At 40.0% G+C, this 21,355-nt stretch overlaps 1 long non-coding RNA gene across 1 annotated transcript in view; it reads right to left on the reverse strand.

Moving 5' to 3' along the window:
- Positions 1-21,355, reverse strand: part of LOC132210716 (uncharacterized) — a 105,307-nt gene that overhangs the window by 66,498 nt on the left and 17,454 nt on the right. The window lies entirely within an intron of this gene.

Raw genomic sequence — 21,355 nt, forward strand, 5'->3', positions numbered from 1 at the left:
TGAGCTTCTTGTAACACATTCTCCGTATTTAAGCAGTCTATTTCCATCTTCATAGCATTGCTTTACTATCCTTTCCTCAGTTTATCTGCTGTTGAAACAGTAGACCATGTCTTTGTTACTTCTAGATTTTGTAATTCTAATATATTTCTGGCAAGTTTCACTTTTCTATCCTCCACAAAATTGAGTTTAATCCAAACTCTGTTAGCTATATCCAAACTCACACTAGGTCCTGCCCACTAGTGTGTTCCTATGTTGGCTCTCAAATAAGCAACACTTCAATTTTAAAATTTTTATCCTTGCTTTTAAACTGCCCATCCTTATCTCAGTAACTTCCTTCAGAAATAAGCACCCTCAAGGTCTGCACTCTGCAAATTTTAATAAATTTATGCTTCTTAATTTTAATTGCTTTATCATTGCCACATCTTCAGCTCTCTAGGCTCTATGGTTTGACATCCCAACACCACGCCCCCCACCACAGCCATTATCTTTCCTCTCTGTTCCTCTTCCTCATCCTTTCAGTCACCATTTAAAGCTCATCACTTGGCCTAAGACTGTATAACTTTAGGTAGCTTCGTCTCTGCTTTTGTTCCATAATACTTTTATAAAGCATTTTGAAACAAATTCTTACACAAAAAGTGCTAGATGAATGTAATTTGCTGTTGTGATGCTAATAGGAAATAAAAGACAATATTTTTTGCCCCATCATTGAATTGAAGCAATTCATTGTTGACTTCAGTCTACCATCAGTCTCCATTTTAAAATTGTTGAGGTTGCCTTTCCTCTGGATTAGTACAGTGATATGATTAAACATTTAAAATGCGTGCTTCACAAAAAGGTAATCAATAAAGAGAAATAATATCAGTGCATCTTGAATAACTTCAAGTGGGTTTAATGTTTTAAAATTGTTATTTCAATGCATGTTGCTCTTTTCCAAACCCAATTATTCACTTTATCATTTAATAGTTAATGAAAGGCTATTTCAATGCACAAAGAAAAGTTTTATAAATCAGAACAGGTACTATTTGTATTTAAATTTCTAGACATAAAGTGATTTCAAAAACAGAGCTCAGGTTTCCTAAAATACCGGCAACGTATAACTCATTTGTTACGATAAATATTTGCATAATTTAGAAAATACATTGAAACTTGAACATTTAACTTGAAATTGCAAGATTGGAAAATTGAAGCAAATAATTACTTCTATTCAATTTATATCTATATACATATTTAATAATATTCATTATATTTGTGAACAAATGTAGAAATATATCGTAGAGATAGTTAGATTCCTCATCCATGAATCACAAAAAGCTAGCATATCCCAAGTTCAGCATGTAAAAGCGAACTATGATCAGAGATAATGGGAACTGCAGATGCTGGAGAATCAGAGATAACAAAGTGTGGAGCTGGATGAACATAGCAGGCCAAGCAGCATCTTAGGAGCATAAAAGCTGACGTTTCAGGCCTAGAGAAGGGCCTGCTGTGTTCATCCAGCTCCACACTTTGTTAAAAGCGAACTATGATGTGGAGCATGCTGCTTGGCCTGCTGTGTTCATCCAGCCTCACATTTTATTATCTTGGAATTCTCCAGCATCTGCAGTTCCCATTATCTCTTATCTATGATGTGGAGCTGCCAGTGTTGGATGGGGTTGGGCAAAGTCAGAAGTCACACAACACCAGACTATAGTCAGGTGACAAAGGAGCTACACTCCAAAAGCTTATGATTTCAAATAAACCTGTTGGGCTACAACCTGGTGTCATGTGACATCTGACTGTGCAAAAGGAAAGGCAAAATAAATTTTGTCCTTTATTTTGAAGGGATCGGAGTGTAAAAGTAGAGAGGTTTTGTTCAATTTTACAAACAGAATACAGAGAAAAATTTGGGGTCACTTATCGAAGGACAGATGTACTGACATTAGGGGCAGTCCAGAGAAGGTTCTCTTGGCTAATACCAGGTATGGAGAGATTGTCTTTGGGAGGCCAAGTAGGTTAGGCCTGTACTGACTGGAATTTTGAAAAGTTTTGCACCTATACTGTCTCTCAAACATTTTGTAAAACTTTAGCCAGTTTAAGGTTTTCACAAAAACTCATTGTTTGGGTCGTGGGTGAGATTGTTGACTTGCTCACCAAGCAGGCTTTTCATTTAGACGTTTCTTCAACATGCTAGGTATCCTCCTCAGTGAGGTCTCCAATGAAGCAATGTTGGTCTAAATATATATATTCCAAGCAGAGGAGAACATTGCTTCATTGGAGGCTTCACTGATATTACCTAGCATGGTGCCAACCTTATTGAAGCACACAGGGTTTTTGGGGACTTGACAGGGTAGATGCAGAAAAACTGTTTCCCCTTGTGGGGGAGCCTAGGTCCAGAGGGCATAATCTCAGTAGGCTAGGCAGCTGGTTTGCAATGCAGATTGATGCCAACAGCATGGGTTCAATTCCCAAAATGGCTGAGGTTATCCATGAAGGACTCTCCTTCTCAGCCTTTCTCCTTGCCTGAGGTGTTGTGACCCTCAGGTTAAACCAGCACCAGTTGTCTCTCTCTTTATAGAGACAGCATCCTTACAGACCTCTTGGACTATGGAAACTTCACCTTTCTTAAAACAAAACTACGATAAAATGCAGATGTATACTACTTATACCAAATGGATCTTTAAAACAAATGTTAAAACAGAGGCAGTATGCCTGTGGCTACCATATTCAACAGTGTCATAACAAGATAATGTCAGCACGACAGTTCTGGACTCGTCAAAATGCTGCATAATTGAGAAACAATGTCTGCTTACAAGTAGATCTAAAGAGGGCCAAGCCTAATCTAAGCATGACAAAAATCTTGCCAAAATAAGATTTATACAGTTGGCTTGAATGAAAGATTTTTAATACAAGTGTGGCAAGTCTTCACGGTGCCTGTACCAACCTGTGCCTGATAATTTTTGTAATATTTAGAAAGATTCGTTGCAGAATTGGTATGATTCTGTGCTTGCAGAAACTTCCTGCTTTAATTCACAACCTGTACTGTCCTAATACAGGGCTCAATTCTAGATCTTGTTCAAATGCAGTGGGCTGACAAGTGACAAGTAACATTTGTGCCACACAAATGCCAGGCAATAACCATCTCCAATAAGAGACAAAATAACCATCACTCCTTGACATTCAATGGTGTTACCATCAATGAATCTCCCACTATCAACATCCTTGCAGTTACCATTGACCAGAAACTTAACTGGTCTCGCCACATAAACAAAGTGTCCACAAAAGCAGGTCTGAGGCAAGGAATACTACAACAAGTAATTCACTGACTCCTGAAGCTTATCCACCATACAGAAAGCATGAGTCATGAGGAATACTCCCCACTTGCCTGGATGGGTACAGCTCCAACAATACTGAAGAAGCCTGACACCATCTGGGACAAAGCAGCCCACTGATTGGCACTATATCCACAAACACACATTCCCTCCTCTACCAATGCTCAGTGTCAGCATTGTGTACTTCAGCAAAGAAGCTTAAACAGCACATTCCAAACCCACAACCACTTCTATCTTGAAGAACAAGGACAGCAGATACAATGGTTACACAAACACCTGCAAGTTCCCCTCCAAGCTGCTCACCATCCTAACTTGGAAACATATCCCTGCTCCTTCACTGTCACCGGGTCCAAATCCTGAAATTCCTTCCGTAAGGGCATAGTGGGTCAACCTATAGAATGTAGACTGCAGTGGTTCAAGAAAGCAATGCACCACCGCTTTCTCAATGGCAGTTAGAGCTGGTAAGAAATGCTGATCAACCAGCAATGTCCACATCCCATAAGTGAATAAAAATAAATTCCGGTAGAAGTTTGGGCTCTAAACTGAACCTCAACATCTTTGCACTGGGAAGAAGACAAAAATTAGTCATGTTTCCAGTGGTTCCTATTATAAAGTCTGTGCACATCAGAAGGGAAACAGAATTGAGATTGACTTCCAAGGTAAATTGACATCCAACACTTTCCACTGAAACTTTATGAGTGGCCGTTGTCCACTCTGGACAACAGCTCAAAAGGTTGCACTAATGACATTTTGATTGTTTTTTAAAAAGCTAGTTCAAATTTGTTAGGGGTAATAACTAGATGAGAATGTTCCGCTGTGCTGATTCCGTCATCTATTTACTTGAATCAGGCTCATTCTACAAGATCATTCTCAGAACCAGACACATGCATTTTCAAGTTAAACATCAATGCTTACACCAGTACATAAAAGCTGCTGCAGCTGCAGATCTTAAGTGCACATGAATCCAAAATTCTACAGTAAATACCAGAGGTAAAGTTTGTACATCATCTCATTTCATCCCGTGGAATTATTCTAGACACTATTACTCACCAATACTCTGTTCCTAAATGCATAAGTCTAAATGCTGAACAAATGTTATTGGAATATGTATCAAGTCATAAATTTGTTCCAAGATAGTTCACAAAAGTAAATAACGAGTTTTTTTTCAAGTTCTTCTTTGCTATCAGTAGCTATCAGCAACATTGTTATGAGATACCAGTTCCTGATACCACTGCTTCTGGTTACACTATATTGCTATGCCATAGAATATACAAAAAAATGATTGTCGGATAATATTGAATAAAAAAAACTCTTGTAACCAATGATAGCTTTTTATGGTAGGAATGTGTGAAAGTACATGTCTGAATGATATTCTACTAGAACAAAGTGGTGGTCCCTGTTTGGGAGCCACAAATTGCGAGTGCCCCTCCCCAACTAACCCTGCAATATTCCATGGTAAGCATGAATGCTCTTAAAATTAAAGCAGAATTTGACCGAGTGTGGCATCAAGGAATCCCAGCAAAATTTTTGGCAATAAGATATGGGTAGAACTTGTAGTTATACTAAGCTCAAAAGATGAAGTTTGGTTGGAGGAGTGTATTGAAGCACTTCTCAGGGTTGTGTCCAAAGTAAAACCCTAAAAAAAATTAAGAACTGCAGATGCTGAAACAGAATTTTCTGGAGAAATTCAGCAGGTCTAGCAGCAAGTATGGACAGAAAACAGAATTAATGCTTCAGGTCTGTTGACTCTTTTTCAGACCTGACAGTAACTAGGAAAAGCTGGTGTATATGTTGAAGACAGAAGATTAGGGGGGGAGCAGTGACTTTGTCTTCCTCTGGGGTCCAGTTCCATTTATCACCTACTACTTTGCCAACCCCCAATACTTGTCACTGGACCTGAAATGTTAACGCTATTTTCTGTCCACAGATGCTTCCAGACCTATTAAGTTACTCTAGCAAATTCTGTTGCTGTTTAAGTCAAACCTTCTACAGCTGTTTTACAAATGAAATCTCGCCTTCAACATGAAGTGAGAAGTGGTGATAATCGTTGATAATAATGCAATGTTTATTTGTATCCAGAACTCCTCAGAATATGAGGAGTTCATGTCTCTATGCAGCAAGACCTGGAGAAAATTTAGACTTGGGTTGGTAAGAGGCAGCTAACACTTTTGTTACACATGTGCCAGAGAATGACTGCCTCCAGCAAGAGGGAATCCAATCATAGAACCCAATGATAATGGGCTTAGAAGCAGAAATGTTACCCAATGCACCACAAGACCTCAGTTTAATGGACAGATCAACAAAAAAATGATAAGGAATTGAGTCCATCCAATGATTAAATGACATGGGTGATGCAGATAAGTAAGAAGAAATGTACCAATGTAAGCAGTTGGTCAGGTTCATCAGTTTATATATAGAACCAATAAGTCATTTCAGTAGGGTGCATTCCATTGATGCCATGGTATTGCATAAGGTACATTTCCAACCCACACAACATTAAAAACTGCCAACAATTAACCTCAATATTACTGTGATCTTGTTATGCAGGCACATCAAGATGCAGAAATGATAATATTGAGGTGCAAACAGAAGTAGTTTCTCAGCACTGTGTTTCATATTCCAAAGACAGCTGAAAGACACACTTTCTCTGGCATCTCTGTGGTCACCTAGAACAGTATTAAACCTCTTGCAATAACTAAGAAGGGGCTACCTCTTTAAGACCTATTTTAGAGACTAGTCAGGGCAAAGGCAAGCATTGATTAATTGGTCTTTATGGGGCTAGCCAGCACTCAGAGGTGGCTAGAAGTCAATACTGAATAGGTCCATGTATTTAACATAGAGCTGTAAGTAACATCAGTGCCCCTGCCCGGTTAGCACTATTGCCTGTGTTTTACGCTTAACTATTCTTCGAAACGTTTGTCACAAGGAATTATTTCAGAGTGGCAGCTTGCAAGGCAACTGACCCAAAATCAATGGGGCACCAAAATGTCAAATGAAAACAGAACTTGCTTTGGGTCCAGTGACCTTTCTTCAACTTTGATTTGTCTCCTAAAATGCTGCCAGACCTGCTGAGATTTTCCAGTAAGTTCAGTTATTGCTTCAGATTTCCAGCGTCTGCAGTTCTTTCAATTCTTTTGACTAATATGTCAAGTTGCATTTGGAATTTTGACTGGAACTTGCAACAATTGTTAAGATGAAGGCAGAGGATCAATTTTTAGTGATCTTTTTGCAGTCATCCTCAGAAACAAAGAGATGAGACTTGCATACCTCTTCGTTCAAGCCAGGCTTAATCTTCTTGCCCATTTTAATAGCTGAAGTTAAGATCAGTGACATTATATTCAACAGCCAAGTGAAAATAGTGCTGTCTCACGAATCACAGAAAACAAACCCAAATTACATTTATTAATCAACTCAGTACATTCCAAAGCACTTTACAGCTAGTTACAATTTTTATTTGAGGCATGACCACTGTTTTCAGGGCGTCAACCAATTTTGTACCAAGTAAAAACTCACAAATGCTCATGAGGTAGATGAGCAGCAATTTTTTTTGGCTGTTTTTGTTGAGAGATGGATGTTAGCTAGGAGAATTCTGCTAATCTTCAAATAGTGTCACAGAATCTTTCTCACCTACCCAAGAGGTAATAAGCTTCAGTTTAACAGCTCATCTGGGAGCCAGAAGTGCTTCTGAGATTGTATGGCTCCCTCTGTACTGTACAGAAGTGCCAGCATAGATTCTGTACTTAATGCTATAGTGGGGTTTGAACCTACAGTCTTCTGACCAGAGTGTTGCCACTGAGTGATGATTAATGTTACCAGATCTTATGTTAGAAAATTAAGTAAGGACAGTACAAATTTTCCTTCAGCTTTAAATTGGCAAAACAAATGAAAAAAAACAGAAAACTTAATGTTAGAAAACTTGAATTTAGTAAGTTGACCTGCTAAGAAAGTGCAGCCATGGGTCTCATTGAGACATTCCTTTCAAGGCTACCTCCTTCCATTTGGATCTTTCCCCTTATGTGAATTAACCAAAGTGGCCCTGCTTCCAGCAATAAGTAAGTGAATTGGGAGGGCCCGGAGAGATCAGGCATATTGGGTGAGTTTTAGAAACAGCACAATATTTTTGAGAAGCAGACCTACAGGGCATCTGTTGAAGATGGCAGAGGTAAGGAATATTTTAGAGGCAATTACTTAAAACAGAGTACAACCAATACAGATTTACTACAAGGGAAGATATTGGAGGGTGATGGTTTGTAGTACAGAATGATATCAATAGCATGGGTTCAATTCCTGCACTGACTGAGATTACCATGAAGAATGTTCTTTCGTAACCTCTCCCCTCACCTGAAATGTGGTCATCCTCACATTAAACCATCACCAGTCATTTCTCTCAAAATCGAGAGCAGCCCCATGATGTGGTTTGTCTCTGCCAAGTTTATGCAAGGGAACTAAAAACATCAAATCTTTGTGCAAATAATGTTTTAAAATCAATAAAAATCAAAACCACAATCTTCTTATGAATACCAGAACCTGAGACCTCCTGGTTGCAAGAAATCTTGATTCATAAATGTGTCTTTCGTATAAATGCTAACAGGCTGCAAATAAGAATTTCACATCTATGATTGATAGAACATTGAGGGGTAAATTTTTGGTGGGGTTCCGGCAATTGTCTACCATAACGTAAGCAAAATCCAAGAGAAAACACTAGGAGGAATCTTACAGAATCTGATATGGCCCTGAATGATGTGGGCTACGACAAGAAAACTGGGAGAACCACATGAGAGGTCGGTGAGGTCTTTTCAACCTCTGGAGCAACAAGTCTCGCTTTCCAACTAAGTTTTGAACATCAAGGCGAGATGCTCAACAGGCAGTGGGGCTGAGATGCTGAACAGGCACAGGGGCCAAGATGCTTATGAAGGGAATTATTGCTTGTTTTCAGCCTCATTAACTGCACATTGCACCTCATGAGTATGCAGCCTCCTGTCCTTCCACCTGCTTGAGGCATCTAGATGATGGTAATTACCAACATAAGAGTGATATCTGTGACTCCAGCTCACCGCTTTTCAGGTCTTCCATCTGAGACACCTGGCAACAATACTTCAAGAAACACGCCAGGGCACCAGATGCACTTATTACCACCACCACCACCACCATCAACGACCCGTCCCATAAAAATGGTCACTGGCATATGACACCTATCAGTCCCTTAGGACCCTTATGGTATCTCTCTGATCCAATTAGAGAATGCTCCTGTACTTTGCATCTACAAGGGCAGTTTGGGTGTGGTGACAGGTATCCAGCTCACAAGTAGATCAGGCTCTATCTCAGTGCTGCTTCCTGGCTCACCTATAGACTATACAGATGCACACAGCATTCCTGCCTTGCACTGTTTATTTTTCACTTTGCAAAAATCTCACCACACCACCTCCTCAAAATCACCCCACAACCTATTGCCTACCACAGACAAAATTGCCAGGCTCACATTAGTATATCGTCTTACCATTTAGCACAGACACAAAACCAGGAAGTTTAAAGATGCAACTGTAGAGCACAGGAACAGGCCATTCAGTCTACCATGCCTGCGCCTTCCATGATGCTATTCTAAATAATCCCATTTGCCTGCATGTGGTCCATATCTCTCTATTTCTTGCATGTTCATGTGTCTGTCTAAGTGTGTCTTAAAAGTTGCTATTGTATCTGCTTCTACCACCTTTCCTGGCTGTGCATTGCAGGTACCTATGCCTTCTGCAAAACACTTGTCTGACACATCTCTTTTAAACTTTCCCACTTTCACCATAATCCTATGCCCCCTAGTATTTGACAGCTGCACCCTGAGGAAAAGACTCTGTCTATCCATGCCTCTCATAATTTTATCTAGTTCTATCTGGTCACCTCTTAGCCTCCAATGCTCCCATAAAAACAATCCAAGTTTGAAAAACTTCTCGTTATAGCTAATGCACTCCAATCCAGGAAACATCCTGGTAAATTTCTTTTGCACCCCCTTTAAAGGCTCCACATCCTTCCTATAGTGTAGCAACTACAACAACACAATATTCCAAATGTGGCCTAAAATTTTATACAGCTGTAACATCACTTGCCAACTTTTATACTTAATGCCCCAATCAATAAAGGCAAGCATGCTCTTTCTGCCTTTACCACTTTATCCACATGTATTGCCACTTTCAGGGAGCTATGTCTTGCACTCAAGATGCTTCTGTAGATCAATGCTTCTAAGAGTCATGTCATTTACTGTATACAGGGGGTTCTGCTATAACACGATAGATTCGTTCCAGCAACATTGTATTCTAGAAAATCATGCTATATAAATAACAGGGCCTAAGGTAAAAGTGGGGTTGGGGCAGTCCTTCATCCAGACTGCAGCACTGGCATCATCCAGTCATAAGTAGCATTATTAATTCAATTGGAGTAAGACAATCAATAAATTGACAGAGTTCATTTTACAGCTAAAAGCACTGTAGTTTCAAGCAGACAGAAATGAGCAGATTTACATCACTGTAGCCATAGATTTGCCTCCCTCGCACCAACACATTGTTTATTCACACCCAAACTTCAATGACACTCATCATCACCCAGTTGTGTTCACGAATAGCAAGCCCTCAGCCACATTCTGGCACCACAAGCAGCATTGATCACCTTATCGGCAGTAAGTCTGAACTACCAGAGACAGCATCCTTTCAACAGCAATATAAAAGCCATTGTTGTCAGCAACATCCAGCTTCCAACAGAAACACAACGGCACCAGCAGTATCCAGCATTTTCCAGAATAATTTCCTGCCCTGGAGAGGCAATGACCTAGTGGTATTATTGCGGAACTGTTAATCCAGAAATGCAGGTAATGTTCTGGAGGCCTGGATTTGAATCCCACCACGGCAGACGGTGGAATTAAGAATCTACTGACGACTGTGAATCCATTGTCGATTGTTGGAAAAACCCATCCAGTTCACTAGTGTCTTTTAGGGAAGGAAGCTGCCAGCCTTACCTGATCTGGCTACATGTGACTCTAGACCCACAACAATGTGGTTGACTCTTAACTGCCTCCTGGGCAATTAGGGATGGGCAATAAATGCTGCCTAGACAGCGGCGCCCTCATCCCATTAATGAATAATAAAAAAAATCACAGTGCTCAACACCAACACAATACAGCAGCATGAACCCCAGCAGCAAAAATCAGTCACTGAGAATAATGATCTAATCTCCAGCAGCATCACTTAGTCATTGGAGAAAATCGCAATCACCAATTTTACAAACTCCAGCAATGGCAAAGCCCAATCGGAAACACTATCAAACCATTTGCCAACAGCATTGCCACGATGCCAAAAATAAATGCGTTCATGGGTGGGGCCTTTTAGCCATCTGAAACATCAACACTTAGTCACAGGCAATCACATCACCCGCTCAATGGCAGCATCTCCCAGTCACCGACAAATGTGAGCCTGTCACCATCACTCATTGACTGGTCACTGACAATCATTTATTCCTCAAGCTGTTTTCTTGCGATTGTTCTTCGAGGAACCTATTGCCTAATTTGGACTGAGGCTTAATTCTATTATTTTATCAATTTTACTGGTATTCCAATCGGTTGTGAATTTGAAAGGTTGAAATTTGTTACATGACAGACAAATTATCCAGACTCATGTGTAATGACCTTCTTGTAAATTTTCAAAATAATGCAATAAAAACATTATGTTCTTATGCTCTCACACAATTGCATTTCCGTTTTATTGTCACAGTTATCTCATGCTAAACATTGTGGGAATCGCATTTTAGCCAACACAAAGTTTGTGTTTTACAAATACCGTTCCCCTATTGGTTTATCGTATCATAGCCAATTTGCCTTGCTGGAACACATGTTATACAAGAACCCCCTATAGCTTCCTCTTTCCAAAATGCATCACTTCATACTTGTCCAGATTAAACACCATCTGTCATTTCTCCACCCAACTGTCCAACTGATCTATATCATGATGTATCCTTTCACAACCTTCCTCACTATCCACAACTCCACAAATGTTTGTGAGAGGTAATGGGGACTGCAGATGCTGGAGATTCCAAGATAATAAAATGTGAGGCTGGATGAACACAGCAGGCCAAGCAGCATCTCAGGAGCACAAAGCTGACGTTTCGGGCCTAGACCCTCTGATGAAGGGTCTAGGCCCGAAACGTCAGCTTTTGTGCTCCTGAGATGCTGCTTGGCCTGCTGTGTTCATCCAGCCTCACATTTTATTATCCACAAATGTTTGTGTTGTCTGTAAACTTGCTTCCCAGACCACCAACATTTTCATCCAAATCATTTACATTTCTTTCAAACAACAGAGTTCCTAGCACTGACCCTTGTGGAACACGGCTGATCACAGGCCTGCAGTCAGCAAATCACCTTCCATAATTACCTTCTGTCTTATATGATCAACACAACTTTGCATTAAACTTTCCAACTCACCATGAATCCCATATGACTTAATCTTGTGGGCTAGCCTACCATGAGGGACCTTATCAAATGCTTTCATAAAGTCCATGTAGACTACCTTCACCAACTGTTTTTGTCACTTCCTCAAAAAACTCAATGAAATTTGTCAGACAAGATCTCCTCTGCACAAATCCATGCTGACTATCTTTCTTAAGCCCATTCTTTTATAAAACCTGTCCCTAAGAATCTTCTCCAATAATTTCCCTACTATTGATATAAGGCTATTTGGCCCATTTCTTTTCTGGACTATCTGTCTTGCCTTTTTAAAAAAAGGAACAACATTGGCTATTCTCCAGACTTCTAGGATCTCACCTAAGGCTGGAGAGGATTAAAAGATCTCTGTCAATGCCCCAGCAATGTCTTCCCTTTCTTTCCTCCAGGATCCCATCAGGGGACTTTTCAACTTAATGTTTTTCAAGACATACAACGCCTCCTCTTTCTTAATATTGACATGCTGCTAGAATATCCCTAATCTTACCATCATCCATGTTCCTCTACTTGGTGAATACTTATGTGAAGTACTCATTAAGAACCTCACCCACTTCATCTGGCTGTGTACATTTTCCTAGCCATACTTTCATTTCTAATGTACGCATAAATTGTCCTGGGATTTTCTCTTAATTCTATTTGCCAAGGACATTTCATAGCCCCTTTTAGCCCTCCTAATTCCTTGTTTAAATTCTTTGCTGCTTCCTTTATGTTCCTCAAGGGCCTTAACTGATTTCAGTTTCCTAAATCTTACGTATGTTTCCTTTTACGGTTTGACTAAACTTTCAATGTCTCTTGTCATCCAAGGTTCCCGAACCTTGCCATCCTTTTTATTCAACCTTATCTTTCATGGAATATGCTGGCCCTGAACTTTAACCAACTGGCCCTTAAAAGACTGTCACATGTCAGATGTGGAATTATCCTCAAACAGCACCCTCAATCTAACTTATCTAGCTCATGCCTACTACTGTCGTAATTAGCCCTCCCCAATTTAGCACTTTCACCCATGGACCTGTCTTATCCTTATCAACAGCTATCATCCAACTTATGGAATTATGATCACTGTTCCCAAAATGCTCCCCTGCTGAAACCGACCTGCTCGTTCTTCAATACAAGGTGTATTATAGCCCCTTCCCTAATTGGCATATCTACATATTGTTGCAAGAAACCTTCCTGGATGGACCTAACAAATTCTGCTCCAGCTAAGTCCCTGTTACTAAGAGAGTCCCAGTCAAATTTGTGAAAATTAAAATCACCCATTACAACAACTCTATTGCTCTAACATTTTTCCCTGATCTGCTTATATGTCTGTTCCTCTTTTTCTGGCTTGCTATTAGGAGGCCTACAGAACATCCCCTTGACATTCAACAATATTACCACCACTGAATCTCACATCATCATTGTCATGGTTACCGTTGACTTAACTAACCATATATTTACATACAGTCATGTATAAAACAATTCCTGTCTCCCCAAAGCCTACACACCAGTTACAAGACCCCAGTCAGGTCTATGCTTTCCAGAATTTTAGGATGCTGAAGTACTTTATAGCCAATAGTGTATTTTTTGAAGTAGGCATAGGTCTGGATATGATTAAATGCTCTCCAGATACCTGAATGACAGCTAATCCAAAACCCTTAAGAAGCTTAATGAATTCAAAGACAAAGTAGCTACCTTGATTTGCAACCTACCTACCACCTTAGATATACTCCCTCCGGCATTAGTGAGTCAGCAGTCTGTACCATGCAAGTGACGCACTACAACAAATTGTCAAGACTCCTTCAATGATACTTTACAAATCTGCAACCTTCATCATTTCATGGAAATTTTCCTTCAAGGTCCACACCATTTTAACTTTGGACAATATTGCCTTTCCTTCAATATTGCTGGATCAAGGTTCCGGAATGCCCTCTTTTACAGCTCCCTGGGTGTACAGCATTTTGCTTTTGTATTCAGGAGGTCCACTGACAACCACCTTCTTAAGGAAAGTTACGGATAGCAATAAATGCTGACTTTGCCTGAGCTACACATATCCATTAAACGAATGGAAGAAACGAACCAAAGGAAATACTTAGTTATAAAACACTGTAAATTCTGATTGTGCCACTGAAATAGTGTTAAATACAGAGTTCATGTTTGCACCTCTATGATGAAGAGGACTCCAATGCCAAGAAAACTGAGATCATTTCAGATGCTTTGATTTCATTGATCAAAGTCGACTTCTTTGGTCATCCTTGTCATAACAGGAAGTTGTGAGTGCTGTGGCATCACGCTACCCACAGATTTGGCATGATACAAAGCAACTCTTGCTTATGGTTACCAAAATTAAGTCACAGCAAACTAGAAATGTTAAAATGCTGCCAAAAAATTAATAAATGCATCCAGAAACCACATCTGAAAGTTTTAAAATATCTACATTACCATTGTTCAATTTTGCTTCCTTCTTTTCTCTGCTATTCTATAAGTGATTTGGCCTTGTAATAATATATTTTTGTGCATGCTTGTACACATAACAAAAGTAAATTTCAGAGCAAGGTAACCATATAAGGATGAATTTCTTCAATACAAACATCCTATCACAGATAGAGAAACAGTAAAATTTAATAATATTTATAATCATGGACAAAGTAACAAACAGAATGCATTATCTCTATCAGAGGTAATGGGAACTGCAGATGCTGGAGAATCCAAGATAATAAAATGTGAGGCTGGATGAACACAGCAGGCCAAGCAGCATCTCAGGAGCACAAAAGCTGACATTTCGGGCCTGGACCCTTCATCACAGAGGGGGATGGGGTGAGGGTTCTGGAATAAATAGGGAGAGAGGGAGAGGCGGACCGAAGATGGAGAGAAAAGAAGATAGGTGGAGAGAGTATAGGTGGGGAGGTAGGGAGGGGATAGGTCAGTCCAGGGAAGACGGACAGGTCAAGGAGGTGGGATGACGTTAGTAGGTAGATGGGGGTGCGGCTTGGGGTGGGAGGAAGGGATCCTCTCACCCATCCCTTCCTCCAACCCCAAGCCGCACCCCCATCTACCTACTAACCTCATCCCACCTCCTTGACCTGTCCGTCTTCCCTGGACTGACCTATCCCCTCCCTACCTATACTCTCTCCACCTATCTTCTTTGCTCTCCATCTTCGGTCCGCCTCCCCCTCTCTCCCTATTTATTCCAGAACCCTCACCCCATCCCCCTCTCTGATGAAGGGTCCAGGCCCGAAACGTCAGCTTTTGTGCTCCTGAGATGCTGCTTGGCCTGCTGTGTTCATCCAGCCTCACAATTTATTATCTTGCATTATCTCTATCATTGTTTTAATATCTTTTGCTGATACATGCAAAACAATATATTACTCCAAAAACTGTATATTGGGCAATTTGATTTTGCTATTCAGTAACAAAAGATTGCTTTTAGAACGATGGAAATTTTGTCCCAAGCGCTCGAAGTAGGAGATATTACAAAATAAATTATTAGGAATCAGAATGCATAAAACAAAAGCCTGGTGACACAGAAAGGTGATGAACTAACAAACATGACTCTTTGTGCTGCCATGAATTTTCACTACTCTAATATCTCAATGAGGAAAATTCCCAATTTTTGTTGAAGCCTTCAATGGAAACCAGTGTCAAAGGTGGAAAATAGTTGCACAAACATTTATAATCAAATGAAGTCAGAACATCATTTGCTGTACTACATTTGCATAACTGTACTACCTGACACAGGATCAACTATTATCAACGACTTACAATATATAATATTTTATGTAGAAAATTGACCCACATCTCGAATATACAAAAACAGATGTTGAAAAAAAGAGCTGAATCTTAATAACAGTAATAGTAATTTATTGTTATATGGATTTATGAAAATACAGTAAAATGTGTATAAGTCCCTATAACCCAGTGCCATTTTAGTACATAAATTATAAAAAGAAAGAAAACATACCTAGTTAGGACAAAGTGTGGAGCTGGATGAACACAGCAGGCCAAGCAGCATCTTAGGAGCTATTTAGCTTTTGTGCTCCTAAGATGCTTCTTCGCCTGCCGTGTTCATCCAGCTCCACACTTTGTTATCTTGGATTCTCCAGCATTTGCAGTTCCCATTATCCCTAGTTAGGACAAATTTCACTTGTTGCTCCATTCACAGCTTTTTGATCACGACAGTGGCTACAGGATGCTGCCACATTCCGCAGCTGCCAAAGCTGGCCCTAAGGCCACAACACCAGGGAGGAGGCACGCTGAGGCAGTCCCCGTGGCTGCTGACCAGACCCAAAACACTGCCTCTGCCAAAGTTGCCTTATCGTTGCTGACATGTCACCGAAGCCAGGAGACTGACCCAACTCTCAAGGACCGGGGTCCATCTCAACTTCCAAGAACTAAATGACCATTCAAATTAATTCCCAAGGACTGAGACATCATTCACTTGAGAGATCCATTCACTCCGTTGCCATTGCAGACACCAGCAAAACATCAGAGGGAAAGAATGGACCCCAATTCATCGACATTAGAACAGTTGCTCAAGCTGCAACCATTGTGGCCATGAGGAATGGAACAGATCCACTGCTCAACCGCTCCCCACAACCTCCATCTACCACTGCAGATATAGAAAGAAGAAATGATGAATTTTATTCTAAGTTAAATGAAGAAAATAACATTTTGAAAAAGGATGCAATTGTTCATGCGAGTGGGACCAGTTCAGCAGAGAGCCAAAGCACTTCCTACCTTACTGCCTCTGCCATCTTGTCATCTCAATCTTGCTCTGGTTTTTGGCTAAGTGTTAGTTCTGTCCATTATTCAGAGGATTTTTGCTGTGAAGCCTGGTGAGTTTTCTCACAGTATCTTGCCTCATTAAATACCAAACACACTTTCATGCTCTGTCTTATCACACAGTATTCCCAGAAAAACTTTCCATTTATTGGAAAACCACTGACAGACCAGAATCTCTGGCAACTGTGCATTATTTAAAAGGCCACTGGCATTCCAAAATTGCCCAGTTTGGTGAAAGGGAAAATGGTATGACAATTTTTTGACAGGGACCTGGCGGTCCTAGTGAATAGGTGGTGCAGAGCTGGGGCATCTCTCCCTGGAGGATTGGCAAAGGAGATGAAGACATCAGTTCAAGATCACCATTCAGGTCAATGCAGTCTCCAATGGTCTGAAGGAATTGTCAGCATTGCCACAAGAATGTCAATGATCTTTTCAACTTCTCAAGGCAATTGTCACTGTTTGCTCTCTGTTAGCTCACACACACTCTATCATTGATATTGCATCAACCTCAAACCAAGGCTCACGCTACGCTATTCTCACTATTCTTTCCAATATCTTCACATACTCACTCTCACTGACCCCACTTCAACTTTCCAGATCACTAACCCTGTAAGGACTTTGCACTGCCTAACTACCCGGAACACCTCACCACTCTTCACACACCTGCACCTACAAACAGGCATGCCAGCCAGGTTCATCTCCCCCAGTCCCTCCTTTTCTTTTATCACAGGAAAAGTGAGTCTACAATAGGGCATCCTCCCAGTTCCTCTGTCTCTGCCGCAACTGTCTGATGATACCATCTTCTGCAGGGGTATCTCAGACATGTCCACATTTTTCCTCAACTGAGAATTCCCCGCCACCATGGTTGACCTTCTGCCCTCACTCCATTCTTTCCCTCCCTGAACATCAATAGGGACCCCCTTCTCCTCACTTGGCACTACAGAGAAGAAGGTTGAGAGGTGACTTAATTGAAACATATAAAATAATCAGAGGGTTAGATAGGGTGGATTGGGAGAGCCTTTTTCCTAGGATGGTTATGGCGAGCACGAGGGGGCATAGCTTTAAATTGAGGGGTGAAAGATATCGGACAGATGTCAGAGGTAGTTTCTTTACTCCGAGAGTAGTAAGGGAATAGAACGCTTTGCCTGTAACGGTAGTAGATTTGCCAACTTTAGGTGCATTTAAGTAGTCATTGGATGAGCATATGGATGTACATGGAATAGTGTAGGTTAGATGGGCTTCAGATCGATATGACAGGTCAGCACAACATCGAGGGCCGAAGGGCCGGTACTGTGCTGTAATGTTCTATGTTCTATGACTCAGTGTGGGGGCATTCTCCAAATATCAATATTCTCCTCGCGTGCAAACACAGCTCTGTAAATCAGCATGTGAACTTCTGATGTTCTCCTTGGAACACTGGAGGAACCTCTGTAGCCACTGGGTCTTGCCTCTGACTATCATTTTTTTCCGTAACAGCTTTTCCCCACATGTACATGCCAATGATTCAGTTTCTCTTAAAAGGAAACAAGAAGTCGAAGCTTTCATCTTGCACTCATCAATTCTAAATGGAAAATAAAAGCAGACTTGATTCAATTTACCCATCACTTGTACAGATGGATTTTCCTTGGATCAAACCAATATTCAAAGGTTGGCAGCCACAGGAAGGATCCGAGAGGCAATTTCTTCACACAGAGAGCAGTGCATATATGGAATGGACTGCTAGAGAAAGTGATTGAGGCAGGTAAAATAACAACATTTAAAAAAAAATTTGGAAAGGTACAAGAGTTTAGAGGGATGCAGACCAAATACAAACAATTAAAACTAGTTGAGTGGGCACCATGGTCAGCATGGACCAGCTTGGGCCGAAGGGCCTGTACCCATGCTGTATTTACTGTATGACTCTCTAAATATAATTCATATTCATATCCTTTTGAACAACTATATCCTGAAATTAGATGCAATGGGTGGGGGTAGTACACTTCTCATCATTGTGCAAATATCAAATAGCTTGGTGATATCAAGGGGACAGAAGATTGCTGTACACTTTGAAGTAAAATTTGAATAAAAACTTTGGTGTTCATCCTCTCCATAGTCAAAGCATAGTTGTCGCTGTCCATGAATACTACAATCATAGATCCATTGAATGCATAGTATAACATGAAGATAATTAAAAACATTATTTTTATTGACCACATCCATTCAAGCAACGCTTTTGTTGGTATAAATAATTTATCTTCACAGCCTAGCCGTCATGGATATTGATTCTGTAATTACTTCTATCCTCAAGTACTTGACTTTTCGCAGTGACAGCATGTGGGGCATCTATCTCTTGGATACTTTTTAAAACTGGAAATGCCTCGGGTTGTTCTCTCTTTTCTTTATTTTTTCAAAAATACACTCTTCTGTATTTTGACTTAAATTAACAGAATTTAAACATTCTTTGCCCTAGGCAGGACGTGCACTGAAAGTTCATGTGGTTCTGCTGTTTGCAATCACAGCATTCAAATTATACATAATTTAGTTGCCATAGTTCAGTCTGGGATCACACAAATTTGAGCATAATTGTTACCAATGAGAGGACCTCTAGTGTACCTTGGGACATTGAGCATGTGTTTGTAACACACCAGAAAAGAACAAGAATTAGTAGGAAATTACTTAAGTACACCCTACTGTTTCCTTCAAAGGCACATATAAGCATAATGAATGATAAAAGGAACTTTTGTAAATGAGCATCAAGGTTAGGGATATATTAAGGTGAAATAATTTACTATAATGATACGGTACATTTGAAAATATCCAGTTAATTGGTCTTTTGTCAATAAATTTCCAGAGGTATATTGCTCTACAGTTTTATGTCTTTGAATAATATCTGGGAATAAAATAAGGAATCTTGTATATCTGCTCTCTTTTGATAATAGAATGTCAAATATATTCAATTATAAATAGAAATCTAACATACACCTTCTTGACAAACCATGTTTTCAGGATGGTAATGCCTCTTGAGGTCTTCTTACACAACCAATGGCTAAGAGAATTTAATCTGAAAACGCATTGTTCTAATAATAAACATATATGTGTTTGCTGTAATTGCAAAAATCATGGCATTGACAGAAATGTTAGCGGAAATTATCCAATGATGGTGAGAAATAAACACAAATATTTACATTAAGCTGAAAATCTAAATGCTTCTTGTCCAAACCTTTCAAAAAGCATTCCAAGCACTTTATAAAAAGGAGGCATCAAAATTTCCTTGTTTAAATGGAATTCTAACATTCCACGGGCCTGTGTCATAAGGGCAACCAGTTATATCAAACTATCAACAACAGGAGAAAGCTAAGACTACCAGTATCCCAAAATCTGATCTAAATAAAAAGCCATTTTGCATATTTCCGACTGTAGTGAATCCATTAGGTTTAGTCTAGAACTGCTGTTATCCACATAAGACCATCAAGTTGGGATTCCTCAACTTATTAAAAGCAGTGGGAAACCTTGTTTTTGTTCATTGTATCTGGGCAACAGTGGCTGTGTCCATCCCTATTACTGTGATCCAGAGCCACACCTGGTAAGGATGGGAGATTTCCTTCCCTCAAGAGCATTAACAAACCAGACAGTTTTTTTTAGAAACCACTGCTGACAGTTGCCGTTCCAGTTTTTTTCCATTCCAGATTTTTTAATCATCTGTCATGGTAGGTTTTAAACCCACACAGGAATTCTGGATTATTAGACCTACACTACCATTACACCATCAGCTTTCCTTGAAGGTGGTTAAGCTCTGAGCTGTTTGATCTCTGGCACATTCTTATTTCCAACAAAAGGGAAAAGTAAATTACTTTTAAAGTTTATCAACTTACACCATCGGTCTGGGAAGTTATTATTCCAAGCATCTGCCTTTATAAGTCTTTGACAAACGGGAAGGAAACTGAGATTTCAGTGCCTTTGAGGTAAACACAAAATTTATTGATTGTAGTATGTGATGAGTTTGCAGGGTCAATAAGAGGATGCAGTAAAATTGTCAATAATTACTTGAGTTTGGGGGAAACAAGATCATCAATATCCCTCCTAATCCATAAATAGTGCTCAGTAATAAAAATGTTTGATAAGTAGGGTTCTGGGAGATATAATACCGGATTTAGCTATAATATCTTGTGCAGTTAGAAAATTGCAAACATTCATAGTCTAGTTTAATATCTAAATTACTTAACACTTGAGTAAGGTACAGTGGAACTTACTTTGATGAGATCGACCACCAGGTGAGGGAAAAATTGGATGAAATACAGAAATATATAATGAGGCAAAAATACTCTACTATTTTGTTGTGCATCCCTGGCTGCTCTTTAACATTCTGCCCAGCATAAGCCAAATTCTGCTGCTCATGTTCTAACTTGCATCAAATCCCAACCACTCTGCACTTAATGACCTTCATTGGCTCCCAGTTTACCAGTCTCTTGTTTTTAAATTATCATCCTAGGTTTGAAAGCCCTCTATGGCTTCACCATCCGTGTCTCTGTAATCATTTACAGTTTAACAATCCTTCGGGATATCTGCTTTCCTTTTATTCCAGAATCTTAAGCACCCGTCATTTTGGTTGTGCTACAAATTATTGGTGGCCATGCCTTCAGTTGTCTATGGCCTAGCCTCTGAAATCCCTTCCTATATTTCTCCAGCTCTCTGCTCTCTTTCTTTAAGACACTCCATAAAATCTTTGGCCAAACTTTTGGACATTTGTCCTCACATCTGATTTTTGCGCCTTGCTATGCAATTTTTATTACAATGCTCCTGTAAGGTGCCTTGGGATGCTTTATCACTTTCAAGGTGTTTT

This window comes from Stegostoma tigrinum, chromosome 18 (assembly GCF_030684315.1).
Source record: "Stegostoma tigrinum isolate sSteTig4 chromosome 18, sSteTig4.hap1, whole genome shotgun sequence".
NCBI classification, from domain to species: Eukaryota; Metazoa; Chordata; class Chondrichthyes; order Orectolobiformes; family Stegostomatidae; genus Stegostoma; species Stegostoma tigrinum.